Source organism: Podarcis bocagei, assembly GCF_964188305.1.
Source record: "Podarcis bocagei genome assembly, chromosome: Z".
Classification (NCBI taxonomy): domain Eukaryota; kingdom Metazoa; phylum Chordata; class Lepidosauria; order Squamata; family Lacertidae; genus Podarcis; species Podarcis bocagei.
The window spans coordinates 46,909,596-46,927,177 of NC_138140.1; the positions used below are offsets into that span (position 1 = coordinate 46,909,596).

Below are 17,582 nucleotides of genomic sequence, written 5' to 3' on the forward strand. Positions count from 1 at the left end.
GTAAACTAAAAACTCAGTGTAGATCAGTTAAGAGATCTCAGAAGAAACTTTATTTTAGCCATCAGAAGAGGCCTTAGGTATCACTACTGTTGAACAAAGACAGCTGAATTGTGCTCTTGGTAGGTTAATTCATTCACATTAATGAGCTCATATACTGGGAATGAATGAGAACTGGGTTATTTGTTTTACAGTTACAACCATCAAGATCTATAAACTAACAACAGGGCAGAAGAAACTCTGTAGAACATCATAAAAAAGGAACGTGATGAATTAAGCAGGTGTCAGAAGTCTCTCCCCAAGCACAAACAGATTTCACATGCATCTCCTGTTTTTTTTGCAAGAGATACTGACTCTTTTATAATGTGTTTAACAGCACTATCAAAATTGTCTTATTAAATTTTTATATGCTGTTGTGCAATTGATAAACAACTTGTTTGGAATGTGCAACAGGCTTCCTAACATTGCAATACTTCAGCAGAGCGCCATTGGAAGCTTAGGACTGGGAAAAGGAAGTGCTGTGATGGAAGTCATGTTGATTAGGGCTTTCCAGTGGCTCTGCTTCTGGATTAGCCCAGATGAATGCTTACCCAGTTGAGCTGGAAGGTATGTGTTCAAACAAAAAGTGAAGTAATTTCTTTGTACAGTTTATACAGAGTAGCTGTCCCCAACCTGGTGCACTCTGTATGTTTTGGACCCCAAATCCAATCACCCCTGCTCTCTGTGGCTGATGGGAGTGGTAGTTAAAAACATCAGAAGGTCACCAAGTTGGAGAAGGCTCTTTCAGAGTGGACAGAGAACTCAGGGATAGACTGTGCATTCAGCTGTGCATAGTGCCTCCCTGTGGCCTCCATATTGAGCTGAATCACCCTAGGCCATCTCAAGGACTACCCTCTGCCTCCAATCCATCCGAAAGCAAATCAGGGGCTGGCGGTTAAGGGTATTTAAAGGATTTTAAAACTCCATTTTAGTGGTGCTGCTCCTTCATGAGTGGCTTCACTGCATGCAAGGGAAACCACCTGTGAAGCAGTAGCAACTGGTTCCCTAACCATCCAGAACCCAATCCTCCCTGGTTTCAGTAGGAGCAAAGGATGCAAAGATACAAACAGATTACAATGTGATAACTGGTGGGGCTACTGATTAATGCAAGTGATTTTATTTTGATTTATATTTAAACTTCTGTAACAAGCCCTAAATGGGAAGCCCAGGGCTTGCTGATCAGAAGGTTGGCGGTTCAAATTCCCACAACGGGGTGAGCTCCTATTGCTTGGTCCCTGCTCCTGTCAACCTAGCAGTTTGAAAGCATGTCAAAGTGCAAGGAGATAAATAGGTACTGCTCTGGCAGGAAGGTAAGCAGCATTTCCATGCACTGCTCTGGTTCACCAGAAGCAGCTTAGTTGTGGTGGTCACATGACCTGGAAGCTGCCTGTGGACAAATGCCGGCTCCCTTGGCCAGTAAAGCGAGATGAGTGCCGCTCACGACTGGACTTAACAGTCAGGGGTCCCTTTACCTTTAACCAGCTTTAAGTCTTCAGAATGAGGCCCATTTTTAAAAATAAAAAAATAGCAAGACAATGTGCATTTATTTGTTGGTGCACTCCTTGTACATACTGTAGTTTCCAATTCAAGGTAAAGATGCGTACTGAATTGTAAAGTAGAACATTTCATGTTACAATCGTAGAATCAATTATACAGAAGTGATTTCCATGACACAGTGCTGATAATCATCCAAAGTAATCCATGTAAGCATGCAATGGGTTGATAATGTAGCTCTGGATACTGATTTGAATTTATGAAGGTGTTCATGTGTGCTTGTGGCACTAGATATATTGGAGATTGGGGCAGCTTATCAATCAAGTTGATTGGCACCAGATTCAGGACCAAAAGAATACATGCATTAATTATTATTTTTATTTTTTTAAAAAAACACCACTGCGGGAGGCAGTGGAAGGCAGAAGTGCCTGGCGTGCTCTGGTCCATGGGGTCACGAAAAGCTGGACACGACTAAACAACAACACCAAAAAAACCAATGAGCAAATGATAGACATTACTAACAAGAGTTGCTTTTTATGACTCATGCCCCAAACTGATTGCTTTTCATGACTTAAGAGAGTTACCCTACTCTTTGGTAGATGCATCCATTGATGACCATTGTGGGTCTCCTCAGCTATATACAGTAGGGCTGTGTACTGGATTTGACTGATGTCTAAATCCTAGACCAAATTAGGTTTGTTCAGAGGAATCTGGGTTTCATTAAAGTTGGCTTGAAACCATAGGCAACAAAGAGGGGCAGGTATGAGCAAGAAGAAAGAGAAACCGCAAAAAGGAGGAAGCTGCCAGGCATACGCATCTTCTGCTCCCCACTTGGCCTCTGTTCCTTCCTGTCTCCTGAAGCATTATCTTGCCTTTCATGTTACTCCCATTATCATAACCTTGACCAGGGAGATTCTCAGTTGGAAATCCCATTTGCTCAACCTGCCCAAGAAGAGTTTCTAACATAAAAGCATCTATGGTCTCCTTTAGTGCAAAAAATCCCAATAAATGTTCTCTTATTGGAACCTCAGTCTCAGACTTCTCATTGTGTGATGGTTTGATTACATCGACATAACGTACCATCGTGGTCATTTGTTCAATGTGCAGTCCTGAATAACTGAGTAGCATTTGGTTGAGTTTGCATGTACTAAAATATTCTGCATTACAGTACCTGCTGGAAACTGCAAAAGCTCATTTTGGGTATCTTTCCCTAGGTAATGAACCATTGTTTCTTGATATTTAATTCTGCACAATTGTTCATTCATGATAGGATTGAAAAGCGCTAGATATTCTACAAATGTAAAATAAAAAAATCCATTGCTAGCACTGTACAGCTTTTTAGTTGTACTATGGAATGCCAAGTTTTGCATGCCAAGAACTCTGACCAAAGTAATCAAGTGTTCCAAGATTTCTAGCCAATGTTGTTATACATGCCTACTTTTCTGCTGGATAATATCACCAATTGGTTTTCCTTCAGATAAGCACAATTCAAGTCCTCTCCATGTCTGATAGTTTTCTAAGTGGTCAGCAGGGCTGTCTTGACCATAGGCGGGAGGAGTGCGGGGGCCCCCAGGCGCTGGGCTCTCAGGGCCACCAGGCCAAGAGTCTGGGGCCTGAGAATTGGGGTCCGGGGAAGAGCCCACCCATTAGTCGGAGCGCTGCGACGGGCTCTTCTGCTGCGGGAAGAAGAAGAAGAAGAAGAAGAAGAAGAAGAAGAAGAAGAGGAGGAGTAGGAGTTTGGATTTGATATCCCGCCTTTCACTCCCCTTCAGGAGTCTCAAAGCAGCTAACATTCTCCTTTCCCTTCCTCCCCCACAACAAACACTCTGTGAGGTGAGTGGGGCTGAGAGACTTCAAAGAAGTGTGACTAGCCCAAGGTCACCTAGCAGCTGCATGTGGAGGAGCGGGGAAGCGAACCTGGTTCCCCAGATTACGAGACTACTGCTCTTAACCACTACACCACACTGGCTCTGTGCGCATGACTTTGGGGGTGAGCCAGCCAGCCAGGCACTGAGGCGGTCGGCCAGCTCCACCCTCCTGCGTGCCTGGGATTGGCGTAGGGCTGTGGAGAGGCCTGCCCAGCGCACATTGCTTACACCACAAGGCACCAGCTTCGCTCAGTCGCTGACACGATGCCTTGGGCTGTTTTTGTTGCGCTGGGCTCCTCTGCTGCTTGTGTTGGTTGCCCACCCTGCTGTGCCCATTGGGATTTTTATTTATTAATATATTCTTTTGGAGATCATCTTCACTATTTTTCTAAGGCAGAGGTGGGGAACCTTTTCAGCCCAAGTGAATCCTCTTATGAGCAATCTCCCCTCCCTCCCCAGCTTGCAGCAAAGCGGTTCTCTCATCCCCCTCCCTCCCCTTTCCCCACTCGCTGTAAAGCCCAATCTCCAAACTAAGCAGCCTTCCCCCTCCCACTTCCAGCCAGACAGCTGTGAATTTAACTTTCCACACCAAGATCAAGGGCTCTCCCAACACCTTATCTCTGCCCTAGCACCCCTCTCCCTAGCAAAGCCCTGCTCACCATATGCTCCTGGGGTGAGAAACCGAGATAAGAAACCCCTCCCCCGACCACCCTCCCCCCTGCCACTTCCCCTTTTGCAGCTGTTTGCAATAACCCCCTCTTCCCCTGACTGTATCCCAGCTCCACAACAAATGTACCACAAAGCACCACACTATGCACACATTTCCATGAAAATATTCTTTATAGTGATTGTGAAAATGGTTGGGAGTATGCATTCTGGCAAATTTCCTTCTTGAAATGCTGGTAATAGCATTCTCCTAAAGCTTCAGAGGAGAATCTGGTCTGGACTGAACAGGTCTCTGTGTGTTCCTTGATGCCATGTGATCACTGAAAAAGTGCAGTGAGAATGAATACTGGGAAATTTGGTTCTGGGAGTTTTTCATTTAAAATAAAACAAACCCAAGTAAGGTTCTAGCACTTACAGCTACAAATATAAGCTTGTATATGTATAAGAAATGACTGCTGGAATATAACATAGGATGGAGGAACTTAAGCTCTCCCTTTGCACACAGACACCCATGTTAACCTCCTGGATCTCCCCCCCCCCATCGCAACCACTCAGTCCCATTTTAACATGCCCCCAATTCTGAAGCATCCAACCACTCCTCTTCTGCAGCCTTCTTTGTACTCATGTTTTCACTTTCATCCCTATTTCCATGCCTTTTCCTTTCCTTTCCGTCAATCTTGAAATGCTGTATGTGAGCAAAGAAGTCTCCTCTGAACATGTGAAGAGTGCTATCCCTTCCCCCACTGTGTACTTTCCTATGACCTCATGACACTTCATTTCCCCCTCTCTTTCCTCCCTCCCCCTTTGCTACACTCACTCCTGCTATTTCTCCCCTGCCTGAATGAAATCAGTCTGTTGCTGTTTGGGGAGCAAAGTTCTGTTGGCAAAACAAGGGTCGACTTGATTCGGGGCACAAACAAAGATGCTCATCTGTCTCCTCTCCTCAGTTGTTAGAGCATGAGATTATCAATCTCAGAGTCATGGGGAAAAGATTCCTGCATTCCCCGGCGCTGTTTATGCTAAGGATGACCCTGATGGTCAGTATTCCTCTCAAATGAAGATAGAATTTTTCCAATGTTCTTCCTGTTTTTGTTTTTGTTTTAACCTGTTTCTTGCAGAGTTGATTTACCTTCCCTTCCCCCCCCCGCCCCAAACAACTTATATCAGTAACTTTTTTTAAAAAGACACACATCTTTTGAGGTTGACTATATCAACCATTGACAGCATACTTCATCATTTGCTAGTCTCCTCTTGCAGTAGATAGGAAAACATTTAATGTTTTTTGAATCTATGGGAAATGCAACCTGCTGTGGACAAGCTGTCACAAATTATAATAGCACAAGTTAGGCCAGTAAGCAGGGTCACTGTAATTCAAGTCAGGCACAATACTGTGTTCTTTTTCAGACTTTAGAGTACTTTCACTTTTCTTGTCATATTCTTTTTCCTCTGTGAGCTTTCCAGAAATATCTCCAATTTGCAAAACTTTGGTCTTCAAGTTTATACCATTTGTAGTGGGAGTGTGACATCCAACTCCCTCAGTGCTAGTTTCAACAAGAGCATAAACATATTCTTGTTCTTCAGTGCTTTCTGTGGTACAAAGCTATTTCAGGAAGAAAACCTCTTGCTTTGCCTGCTCTTTAGCTTTTTATGCCTTTCCTTTGCAACAGTGAGCTCCAGATGGTCCTTTTTTGATTAGCCATAGCTCATAAAAAACTTTTTCTAAATAAGATTAAGATGTTGTTGTAAGATTTTAAATTAAGTGCATTTTCACTTTTTGTGAATGTAGACCAGGGGTTGTCAACCTGGTTCCTACTGCCCACTAGTGGGTGTTTCAGGATTCTAGATGGGCGGCCAGGGGGTTCCATTTCACAAGCTGAACCCTCCTTCCTTCGAGCACTGGTGGGCAGTAAGGAAATTTTACCATCAAGAAAGATTAGTGGGTGGTAGGTATAGAAAGCTTGACTACCCTTGATGTAGATAGATATTACATAACCTCTGATCAGTTCTATGATCTATTTCATATACAGTGGTACCTCGGGTTAAGAACTTAATTCGTTCCAGAGCTCCGTTCTTAATCTCAAACTGTTCTTAACCTGAAGCACCACTTTAGCTAATGGGGCGTCCCGCTGCCGCCGCACCGCCAGAGCACAATTTCTGTTCTCATCCCGAAACAAAGTTCTTAATCCAAGGTACTATTTCTGAGTTAGTGGAGTCTGTAACCTGAAGCGTCGGTAACCTGAAGTGTCGGTAACCCAAGGTACCACTCTAGACATTGAAAACATTTCTAATGTATGAATTACTTCAAAAATTCTTTAAAATATAAAAGTAGAATATTACCAGAAATTTATAAGATATAACAAAAACTAATCTGTATAAAACAGTGTCCCTTGAAAGTCAGCATTGTACCCCGCTGAGGTCTGCACCCAAAGTGGCTGTCTGATAGTACCAGCCCTGAGCATATGTAACAGGATCAGGCCATTTAGAGATCAGGCCATTGGTCCCTCTAGCTCAGTATTGTTGACCTAAATAGCAGCAGCTCTCTAGATGTTCAGACATGGGTTTTCCCCAGCCCTAACTGAGGAAGGCGGGGCATGAACCTGGCTACCTTCTGCAAACAGAGGAGATGCTCCACCACAGAACCACAACCCTTCTCTCTGCCAAAGTTACATGCCGAATGTGCATATTTGGAGAAATGCCAATGGAATTTCATGGCTCATATAATAAAACTCTAAGAACAGCTTGGCAAGAAATCTGAGTTCTGGAGTGTACAATACTGCTCTTTAAAAAATATAACTCTACATTTCATTTTACAGCATGCATATCTTTCCTTTTCTCCAAAGAGTTTGTGGTGTGTATGCCCACTCTCCGTTTCATCCTCCCAGAAACAATTGTTTGCGCATTTTCATGTGGACTTTTATTTTATTTTATTTTGCAAATATACATGGAAATTTGAGAAATCAAACTAAAGGTTGCAAAAAAGAGAACTGAGAAAATATGGAACTGATTGACTTGTCCATCCCTAAGAATCAACAACTAAAAAAACCCCCTCATTGTTATCTCTAGAGACCTGAGTTCAAATCCTCACTCAGTCATAGAAATGGAAAGATCTATCAATTTCAGTTAAGGATTTTACAGTCTAAAACTCAGTTCTCCAGATTTCTGCAGCAAGTTGTATTTTTAAAAATGAAAATTCATTAGCATTTTGTTGCAAATTTCTATTGATAAGCACATGTTTTGTATACAGTATTAATTAATGAACAATTTTCAAAGCAATTATTCTTAATATGATGCATTTTATATGTTATCTTCATGAATATGTTAATTTTTGTACTCACTTCCACCCAAATTTATGCATTTATATATATATATATATATATTAGTTGGAGAACTGCATTGGGTTAGTCTGGATTTTGAAGGTTGGCTGCATTTCCATAATCAGATTGTTTCAGACAGTGAAAAATTCACAAAAGGCACCACTGAATGTGAATTGAATTTCTCCTCCATCCCTACTCAGTCATGAATCCCACAGGGTCAGTCACACCTCTCAGCCTGCCCTCGCCCACACAATTATTCTTAGGAGGATGAAATGGAAAGGGGGCACCCACACCTTGAACTCCTTGGAGGAAAGGCAGGATATACATGTCATAAAATGAAATGTGCCATTGTATTTTGAAATAGCTCTATTGTGCACTTCAGGACGTGGCTTTCTTGCCATGCCATTTTTAGACTTTTATTATACTAGCAATAAATTTTATCTTGCATGGCATAATCCCATTTTAATCAGCATTCATGAAAAGAAAATTTTATCAAGCAAGTTTATGATAAATTCCACTGGATTAACCCTGCAGTTACCATATTGGCAAATCTGATGCATATGTCAGTAGTGTTGGGTTTGTTTTTTTAAAAAAAAATGTTCTTAAATTTGAGTTATTTCAGGCTTTGATGAATTGTTTTATATTTAGCAGTGCATTAATGTGTAAATTGATTTAAAATGGATTCAATGCTTCATTAGTATGTTTGCTCCAAGTTTTGCTTTGCTGTCCTGTTAAGAGATATATCAATGACAAGCTGAATTACTTCATGTAAGTGTGCTTGCAAGAACTTTATATAATTATTGCTAGTATTGTAATAGAGCATAGCCTCTTCCCTTTTTTGTGGGGGGCATTTCCTGTCAACAGCAGGAAAAGGAGTTTGGTTTGCAGAAACGGAGTATAATAGTAGGGAACCTTGTTCACCCCAAGGAGCATGTTCTGTTCTGGACAACCTTCCAGGTACCACATGACAATAGTGGTCAGGGAGGCAGAGCAACAGATGCAAGAAAACTACCTCAGGGAAGTGATTCATAAGCGAAATAAACAAAATGATGATGTTGATGACGATGACAACAACAATCACCAACACAACAACCTTTGTACCATAAGCAAGTTTCTGCATACATACATATTTATCTCTCTACCCTCCATCTATACAAGCCTGGCCTGAGCTCAAGTGCACATTCTGAGTCAAGAAAGACTCAGATTATAAGACAGGCAAGTGAAGGGTTTGGCATGGGAAGAGTTCCCATGACCAGACAGAGATGTCTGGTGATGTTCCCCACCTCTGGTCCAAAGTGCTACTTTTGATACTACAGAAAATCCTGGAGTACAGTCACTAGGGTTATACCAGATTCTGGGGATTTATTTATCAATAGACTATTGAGTTGACTGGACACAACAGATAGTAGCTTGTAGTACCTCCTTCCAGCAATATTTATTGGTGAGCACTGAGGAACTACTCAAGTGGTGTCCAAACTTTTTTTCAAAGAGGGCCAGATTTGATGAAGTGAAGGGCCGCGAGGGCCAACCAAACGACCAACCAAAGTTATTAAACTTTTATTTAGGATTGAAGTTGCTGAGGTTCTTTTAGGATTTTACCCCAGGAAATAAGCTGCCCTTTGCTTCAATGGAAGGAAAGATCTCTGGCCATTCAACTTTAATGGGCTTAAAAAAAAAATTGCAGGAAAAATAACGAGTCAGTGGCAGAAACTCAGGGATCTATCATGCTTATTCAGTCAGAGTTTAGAAGATTGAACTGGAGAGGAGATTGAAGAATCAGAAAAGGGACCTGAGGGTCAGCTAGTCCAACCCCAAAATGCAGTGATCACATACCCCAGGCCTTCCAATGCTGAAGCTTATTATTTCTCCCACCAGATGGCCATTGTTATTATTATTTTCCCTTCATCCTTAGATATTAGGGATGGGGCTGATGGAAGTTGGAGTCCCAACAATCTCTGCTGGCTCCCCATCCCTAGCCTATAAGATAACCAGTATCATAACCCTAGTTAAGTATTTCGTACCACACCTTGTACAGTTCATTGGGTCCCAGCTTGTTCCAAGGCTCTGGGTTGCTCTTTTTGTCCCAGCCAGGCAGAGAAACGTGACAAGAGGCAGACAGCAAGGAGTACATATTTGTAAGAAGAAGAAAAACATACAGAAGGCATATCCAAAGTCCGTTTCGGGGGCCTAATTTGGCCCACCGATCGGTGTAATCCGGTCCCTGTGGCAGTTTATTTCCTGTGGTAAACTCCTAAAGAAAACCTCAACAACTTCAATCCTAAAAAAGTTAACAGCCAGGTGGATGCCATGTGAACTCAGCAATCTGTCAAGTGATGGCTTCATACTACCTCCAGGTTCAAAGGTGTTGTGTGGAGGGAAATGCAACCACTAGGCTGAAAAATGTCCCCTTTCTTCCCCCTTTGGGTTTTCTGTGTGGCCTTCACAGATAAGGAACAACTTGGTGTGTGTGTGTGTGTTTTTTGGCAGCTTAGCTGTGCTCACCATTGTGAGGGCAGAGGGGGTGGGGGTGATGCCTCCCCAGCTGCTGCCATTGTTGGTGGGTTGACTGGGATGTCACAAAAACATTTGGCAGCTGAACGGGTATAAATGTGGGCCAAGGCGCAAGCCTGGGCAGTTGCCCTCCCCACAGAGAAATGGGCAGCTCGGTGGCACTCAGCCCTGGTGGTCTCCTGCCATGTGATGGCAAGCTGGCAAGCAGAAGGAGGCAATTGCCCGGTGCTGGGATGCTGTGGAGCAAGGAGAAGGCAAGTACAAAGTTTACTTGCTGCTGGGATTGCTACTTGAAGGCGACTGATATTCAGCTCTGAAGCTGGCAATGGACCTGGCGAGTCTGCAGCTGGTGGATGGTTGTCAGAAGAGTTTGCTTTCAGGCTAGTGGATGCCACGAGGCTACGCTGGCTGAAATGGATGCAAACTTGTTTGGAAGCCTTGTTTGTGAACAGGCAGCCAAACAGAGGAGGAGTCTGGGGGGATGCTGCGAATGGGGGCCATCCCGCTCACCTGTTTGCCTTTGTCTTACAGGGATGTCTGGAGCCAGTGAGGTTTTCCACAAGTCCAGCCTTCAAAGTCATGAAGAGAACTGCAGGACGTCCCTATTTACATCGGAGAAATGAACGTGAAAAACTGCCAGTGAGCAATGGACAAGGCCGTGGCCAGACCTGAGAGAAGGAGCTTTGAAGGGAGACTGCAGGCAGCTGCGTTGCAAGTGATGGGGCAGTGGGGAGAAAGAAGAAAATGAGGGAGGAAACATTAGACCACATTAGGCGCACCATTGGAAGTGCTATGAAGATGCTTTGGAAGAAGATTGGAAAAAATTCAAAGTATATTTACAGAAATATTGCAAAATCAATGAATGTTAGAAGGATGCTGGAATTAAGTTATATGGCTTTAGCAGAAATGTTATAAAGAATTAAGTAAAAACAGATTGTTTATGGACCAAAGTGGAAAATTTAAGGTTAGAGTGTCTTAAGTTAAATTTTAGAACGAAAATTGAGAAAGAAAGACTTGCTGAAATAGCTAATTGAACTAGAATACAAAAAAGGGAGGTGTGAGGAGGTCGATGGAACAAGTATATGAAAGGTAAAGACATGGAAAGGTTGGATGTGTTTTTAAAGGTTTTTGTTTTGTTCCTTTGTGGTTTTATTGTATTGGGGTTTTTTGTTTTTTATTTATTGTAATGTATTGCTTTGCTTTGTTTAACTCTTTTTTCATTTTGTAACTTTTGTAATTTTTAAACTTTTAATAAATATTACTTTAAAAAAAGAGAGAGAGAGAGTTGCTAGGGGGGTTAGGGTTAGGGGGTAGGGTTAGGGGTAAGGGTAGGGTTCCCTACTTGTGAGGGAACTCTGGGAATTGTAGCTCTGGTTAAGGGTTAGCGTTAGAGTTAGGGGTAGGGGGTAGGGTTCCCTTCTTGCCTGGGAACTCTGGGAATTATAGCTCTAGTTAAGGGTTAAGGGTTAGCGTTAGGGTTAGTGTTAGCGTTAGCGTCAGGAGTAGGATTAGGCTTAGGAGTAGAGTTCCCTTCTTGGCAGGGAACTCTGGGAGGGGAGCGGGGGGCGGCTCCTAACAGCTCTCTGCACCCTTTTCAAACTATAGCACCCAGATTCTTTGGGGGAAGAAGCCATGAGTGTTTAAAGCGACTTCATAGCGCTTTAAATGGTGTGGATGTGGCCCTGGCCTCCCTCACCCCACTGCCTCTTATTATGGAGGAATCGAAAGGATTTCCCCACTCAAATCTCTCAGAAACAGGAAGAAGATTTTGTATCTGATGCCATTTTGAAATGTCTTAACTTGAAATGCCAATAAAGGTATTTGGATTGTATTATATTATATGGTATTGTTTTGTATTGTATTAATATGGGAAGTGGAAAAGTAAAATGTTAATGAGGCGGATGCGATACTTCTGTAGACTGGCAGGCCCCTTCTTGTGGGCGTGGAAGGAGGGACTTACGGCTGGACAAGCGACTTTGTAAGATGTGTTTTTCCTGATGAAGATGTGCCTGATCTTGGGTTAGCTCACTTGCAAGTGTGTCTAATAAAAAGGTTTCTTAAATCACCCATTTTGTCCAGATAACTTTATTTGAAATGATACAGGGACCTTAAGTCAAAGGAACCAGTTTATTAATCTCCCGCAAAGGGTCAAATAAAAAAATAATAGCAATCCCTCAACTGCCAAAACAAACGGTCTTGCAGCACTGCAAAAACTAACGGATTTGGGGGGAAACGTTTTAAAAATGGGAGGGTCAGGGGGCCTTGGTTTTTGAGGGTGCCATGGAGTCCACATGCCACACGTATCACAAGAGGGGGGGTCCTCAGTCATCATTTCTTTATTAATAAATGCCCCTCCCCTTGAGGCCTAGTTTCCCCAGCCCTGTCTATGTATGGTCTCCTGTGATGTCACCAACAGACATAGAAGCTGAGGGGAAAGAGGCAGTTACTTATTCTAGAATTTCAAACACAGGAGGGGAGCATTCACGGATATTGGCACAACTTGGAGGGGGGTGTTGTGTGTGTGTGTGTTGGGGGCTAAGCTGTGCTCACCATTGTAAGGACGGGGTGGGGGTGATGCCTCCCCAGCTGCTGCCATTGTTGGTGGGTTGACTGGGATGTCACAAAAACATTTGGCAGCTGAGTGGGTATAAATGTGGGCCAAGGCACAAGCCTCAGCAGTTGCCCTCCCCACAGAGAAATGGGCAGCTCGGTGGCACTCAGCCCTGGTGGTCTCCTGCCGTGTGATGGCAAGCTGGCAAGCGGAAGGAGGCAATTACCCGGTGCTGGGATGCTGTGGAGCAAGGAGAAGGCAAGTACAAAGTTTACTTGCTGGTGGGATTGCTACTTGAAGGTGACTGATATTCAGCTCTGAAGCTGGTTGATGTCTGGCAATGGACCTGGCGAGGCTGCAGCTGGTGGGTGGTTGTCAGAAGAGTTTGCTTTCAGGCTAGTGGATGCCGCGAGGCTACGCTGGCTGAGATGGATGCAAACTGGTTTGGAAGCCTTGTTTGTGAACAGGCAGCCAAACAGAGGAGGAGTCTGGGGGGATGCTGCGGATGGGGGCCATCCCGCTCACCTGTTTGCCTTTGCCTTACAGGGATGTCTGGAGCCGGTGAGGTTTTCCCCAAGTCCAGCCTTCAAAGTCATGAAGAGAACCACAGGACATCCCTACTTACATCGGAGAAATGAACGTGAAAAACTGGCAGTGAGCAATGGGCAAGGCCATGGCCAGACCTGAGAGAAGGAGCTTTGAAGGGAGACTGCAGGCGGACATCTGCTGCATTGCAAGTGATGGGGCAGTGGGGAGAAAGAAGAAAATGAGGGAGGAAACATTAGGCGCACCATTGGAAGTGCTATGAAGACGCTTTGAACAGGAATGGCTTCCCCTCAGGGATTCTGGGAACTATAGGTGGTTAAGGGGACGGAGAGTTGCTAGGGGTGTTAGCGTTAGGGTAGGGGTAGGGTTAGGGGGTAGGGATAGGGGAAGAGTTCCCTCCTTGTGAGGGAACTCTGGGAATTGTAGCTCTAGTTAAGGGTTAAGGGTTAGCATTAGAGTTAGGGTTAGCGTCAGGAGTAGGGGTAGGGGATAGGGGTAGGGGTAGGGGAAGGGTTCCTTGCTTGTGAGGGAACTCTGGGATTTGTAGCTCTGGTTATGGTTTAAGGGGTAGGGGAGGGTTCCCTAGTTGTGAGGGAACTCTGGGAATTGTAGCTCTAGTTAAGGGTTAGAGTTAGGGTTAGCGTCAGGGGTAGGGTTAGGCTTCCCTTCTTGCCAGGGAACTCTGGGAATTGTTGCTCTGGTTAAGAACTAAGGGGTAGGGGGTAGGGTTCCCTCCTTGTGAGGGAACTCTGGGAATTGTAGCTCTAGTTAAGGGTTAAGGGGGAGGGGAGGGGGAGGGGGAGGGGAGGGTTCCCTCCTTGTGAGGGAGCTCTGGGAATTGTAGCTCTAGTTAAGGGTTAAGGGTTAGCATTAGAGTTAGGGTTAGCGTTAGCCTCAGGAGTAGGGTTAGGTTAGGAGTAGGGTTCCCTTCTTGGCAGGGAAATCTGGGAGGGGAGCAGGGGGGCTCCTAACAGCTCTCTGCAGCCTTTTCAAACTATAGCTCCCAGATTCTTTGGGGGAAGAAGCCATGAGTGTTTAAAGCAGCTTCATAGCTCTTTAAATGGTGTGGATGTGGCTCTGGCCTCCCTCACCCCACTGCCTCTTATTATTGAGGAATCAAAAGGATTTCCCCACTCAAATCTCTTGGAAACAGGAAGAAGAAAGACTTTGTATCTCATGCCATTTTGAAATGTCTTAACTTGAAATGCCAATAAAGGTATTTGGATTGTATTATATTGTATTGTTTTGTCTTGTATTATGATTAATATGGGAAGTGGAATTAAACCTATTAAGCAATAGGTTGTCCAACCCCTGGAATGCAGGAAACTCAGCTGAAAGTTAGGAAATGTTTGTATTTCTGCATTTGTTTATAGTATCCCTATTGATATTCAGAATACTCGAAATGGGGGGGGGAGCTCAGCTGCACACCCACCTCCCTTCATTTTTTGGGGGGTCTCTCCCCTCCCCCACCTGCCCAGCAGCTTCCCTGCCTGCTGTCTCCCCCTCCAACATCCCACTGGCATTGCATCCTCCCCCAGCCCCCCCAAAGCTTGCTGCGCCCCAAGGCATGTACTCACCTGAACCCTTGCATGGAGAGGGGCAGGGCACAATGGGAAGGGGTGGGTGACCGGGGTGCTTAAACCACACCTCTTTCCCAGTGGAAGCGGATTGGGGGGGGGGGTCCTCCGAGAGAGAACAACAGCAAACTGTCCAAACTTTTTTCAAAGAGGGCCAGATTTGATGACGTGAAGGGCCGTGAGGGCTGACCCAAGGGCCAACCAAAGTTGTTACTTTTTTTTAGGACTGTTGAGGGGTTTTTGTAGGATTTTACCCCAGGAAATAAACTGCCACAGGGGCCATATTAAATTGACCAGCTGGCTGGATTAGGCCCCTGAAACGGACTTTGGACATGCCTGCACTACCCTGAAGTAGAAATAGCTCCATCTTACACTTTATATGTTATATTCAATGTTAGTCATACTCGGAGAAGACACAGGCAAGTTCATCTATTTCAGTGGGTCTAACTCTGAGTATGACTTACTTGACTCTCATCCTATAGCTCCATAACTCAGCTCTTCCTTCAACCATTATTTTCTGAAGAAATCTAAATGGATAAAAATTACCATGGGTAACAATTTACTTACACAGATGTGTGTGAGAACTAGTTCTAAAACAGAGTTTCAGAAGAAGAAGAAGAAGAAGAAGAAGAAGAAGAAGAAGAAGAAGAAGAAGAGGAGAAGAGTTTGGATTTGATATCCCGCCTTTCACTCCCCTTCAGGAGTCTCAAAGCGGCTAACAATCTCCTTTCCCTTCCTCCCCCACAACAAACACTCTGTGAGGTGAGTGGGGCTGAGAGACTTCAAAGAAGTGTGACTGGCCCAAGGTCACCCAGCAGCTGCATGTGGAGGAGCGGAGACACGAACCCGGTTCCCCAGATTACGAGACTACCGCTCTTAACCACTACACCACACTGGCTCTTCAAAATATAAAGATCCATCTTCCAGGAATTTATAAGTCTTATCTTTCCGAAATCAAGAGCTAGGCAACTGCATACATATATCCTGTTGAAATCAATAGGAAGTATTAGTTAGGCAACACTGAGCTTTTCCACACATGCATGTTCGTCGCCTGATGAGTACATTAGCAAGTATGTACTCCTCCATTCAAAGGGGCTGGACTAGATGGCCCTTGGGGTCCCTTTCAACTCTAAAATTATATGATTCTGTGATGCCATGCATATGAAAGTGAGTATAATAGCATAGATGAAACTTCTGTACATTTCATATCATGTCAAACTCTATGTTTTTCCAAGGCTTTTCAGTTCACACAGATAGTTTCCAATTTAGCTTCCATTTATCAAGGGCAGAGAAATTAAGCTGTGTGCATACATGTGGGAACTAGTCTTTCTGACTAGAACATACTGACAGCCTGTCTGAGGACTGCATGAAAGCATATGATTGGTCATTATGGGAAACAGTGGACCTTTGGCCTGAACCATACAATTTTTCTGTTCTGTCAGGTCTGTTAACATATTTATGCACTGACCCTTCTATGTCTAGACTGTTAGTTTTAAAATTACTTATTATTTATACAGGAACAAAGGGGAAGATTTTTCTACTGAATGTAGTAATTCTGACTGGCCAGATCAATTAAGCCTTTGCACTGCTTTCATTAAAGGCGATGATTTTCAGTTTTTTGTTTTAATCTTTCAGGGCTCCAGATTATATACTTGTTCCTTTGTTGTGGTATAAAATCGACTTGTTGTATAAAATATCCTTCTCTATAACCTCTGTTATTTGTTGGTTTGACACCTGCTTTTGAAAGTTCCTTATTATTGCATGACCTGTATGATGCAACAGAGAATTTCCATGACTGCAATTTTTATGAGCCTCTTTCAGAAGGCAACACTAATCAAAATAGGAGAAATGCGCGCACTTGTCATTGTAAGGAGACTTTGTTTGAGAGGGCAAAATTGATATGGGGCAACAAAATAATTCCAACAGGTTCCACTATGCAAAGTCAATACTTCTATTACCTTTATTTATTAAAATGCCTTTGCTCAGTATCAATGCACTGTCTGTATGCACGTGCTCCTAGGAGGATAAACCCTCTGTTCTGCTTTGCAGTTACTTACTGAAACTGTTTTGGAGTCCCATCAGTTGAAAGCGCAAGACACAGCTACCTAGCACACCATATGGAGTTTTGTCATGGAAGAAATATAGTAAATAAATAAATGGGCTAGCATACCTGAAGGAGCGTCTCCACCCCCATCATTCTGCCCAGACACTGAGGTCCAGTGGCGAGGGCCTCCTGGCGGTTCCCTCACTGCAAGAAGCAAAGCTACAGGGAACCAAGCAGAAGGCCTTTTCGGTAGTGGCCCCCACCCTCTGGAACGCTCTCCCATTAGATGTTAAAGAAATAAACAGCCACCTGACATTTAGAAGACATCTGAAGGCAACCCTGTCTAGGGAAGTTTTTAATGACTGATGTTTTAACGTACTTTTAATATTTTGTTGGAAGCCGCCCAGAGCGGCTGGGGAAACCCGACCAGATGGGCAGGGTATAAGTAATAAATTATTATTATTATTATTATTATTATTATTATTATTATTATTACGGCAATGGGGCTCTATACTTAGAGACAAACTTGCACCCTCACAGTGAGAGCACTGTACTGGAAAGAAAAAGAAAAACTTTTTTTTGCAACGGTATATTTTGTTGAATATGCACAAACTAATGAGCATGGCTGCCATATGCCAGCATCACACGGAACATAGTGGAATAACACTTGCCTCTGACTACTGTACATCCAATGAACCACAACTGGAGTGCATCTGTTTTATTTTTCCCTTTTTGTGATGGGCCTTTACTCCAATTTTTTTGTTATTGTTATTGTTGATATTATTCTCTATTTTCTCTCTTTTTTATATCTAATTCACCTTTAACTGAAAATCATTAAATACATTTTTTTTAAAAAAGAGATAATGATTCAGTCTTTTATTTTGGTGCAGACAATTCTTCATTATACTGGTAGTGCTTTGGTGCAGTTGTTATTTACATGCCTCCAATGGTCATGCTAGGTGTCTCATGTAGGTC

The 17,582-nt window shown here is 43.6% G+C and overlaps 2 long non-coding RNA genes across 2 annotated transcripts; one reads left to right on the forward strand and one right to left on the reverse strand.

Moving 5' to 3' along the window:
- Positions 1–4,219: 4,219 nt before the first annotated feature.
- LOC308578596 lies at positions 4,220–13,053 on the reverse strand. Its single transcript, XR_014004011.1, has 2 exons — positions 12,966–13,053; positions 4,220–4,384 (listed from the first exon to the last, which is right to left on the reverse strand). It is a non-coding gene; the product is annotated as an uncharacterized lncRNA (long non-coding RNA).
- Positions 13,054–13,513: 460 nt separating this feature from the next.
- LOC308578604 lies at positions 13,514–14,216 on the forward strand. The gene is made up of 2 exons (XR_014004025.1): positions 13,514–13,640; positions 13,790–14,216. It is a non-coding gene; the product is annotated as an uncharacterized lncRNA (long non-coding RNA).
- Positions 14,217–17,582: the final 3,366 nt, after the last annotated feature.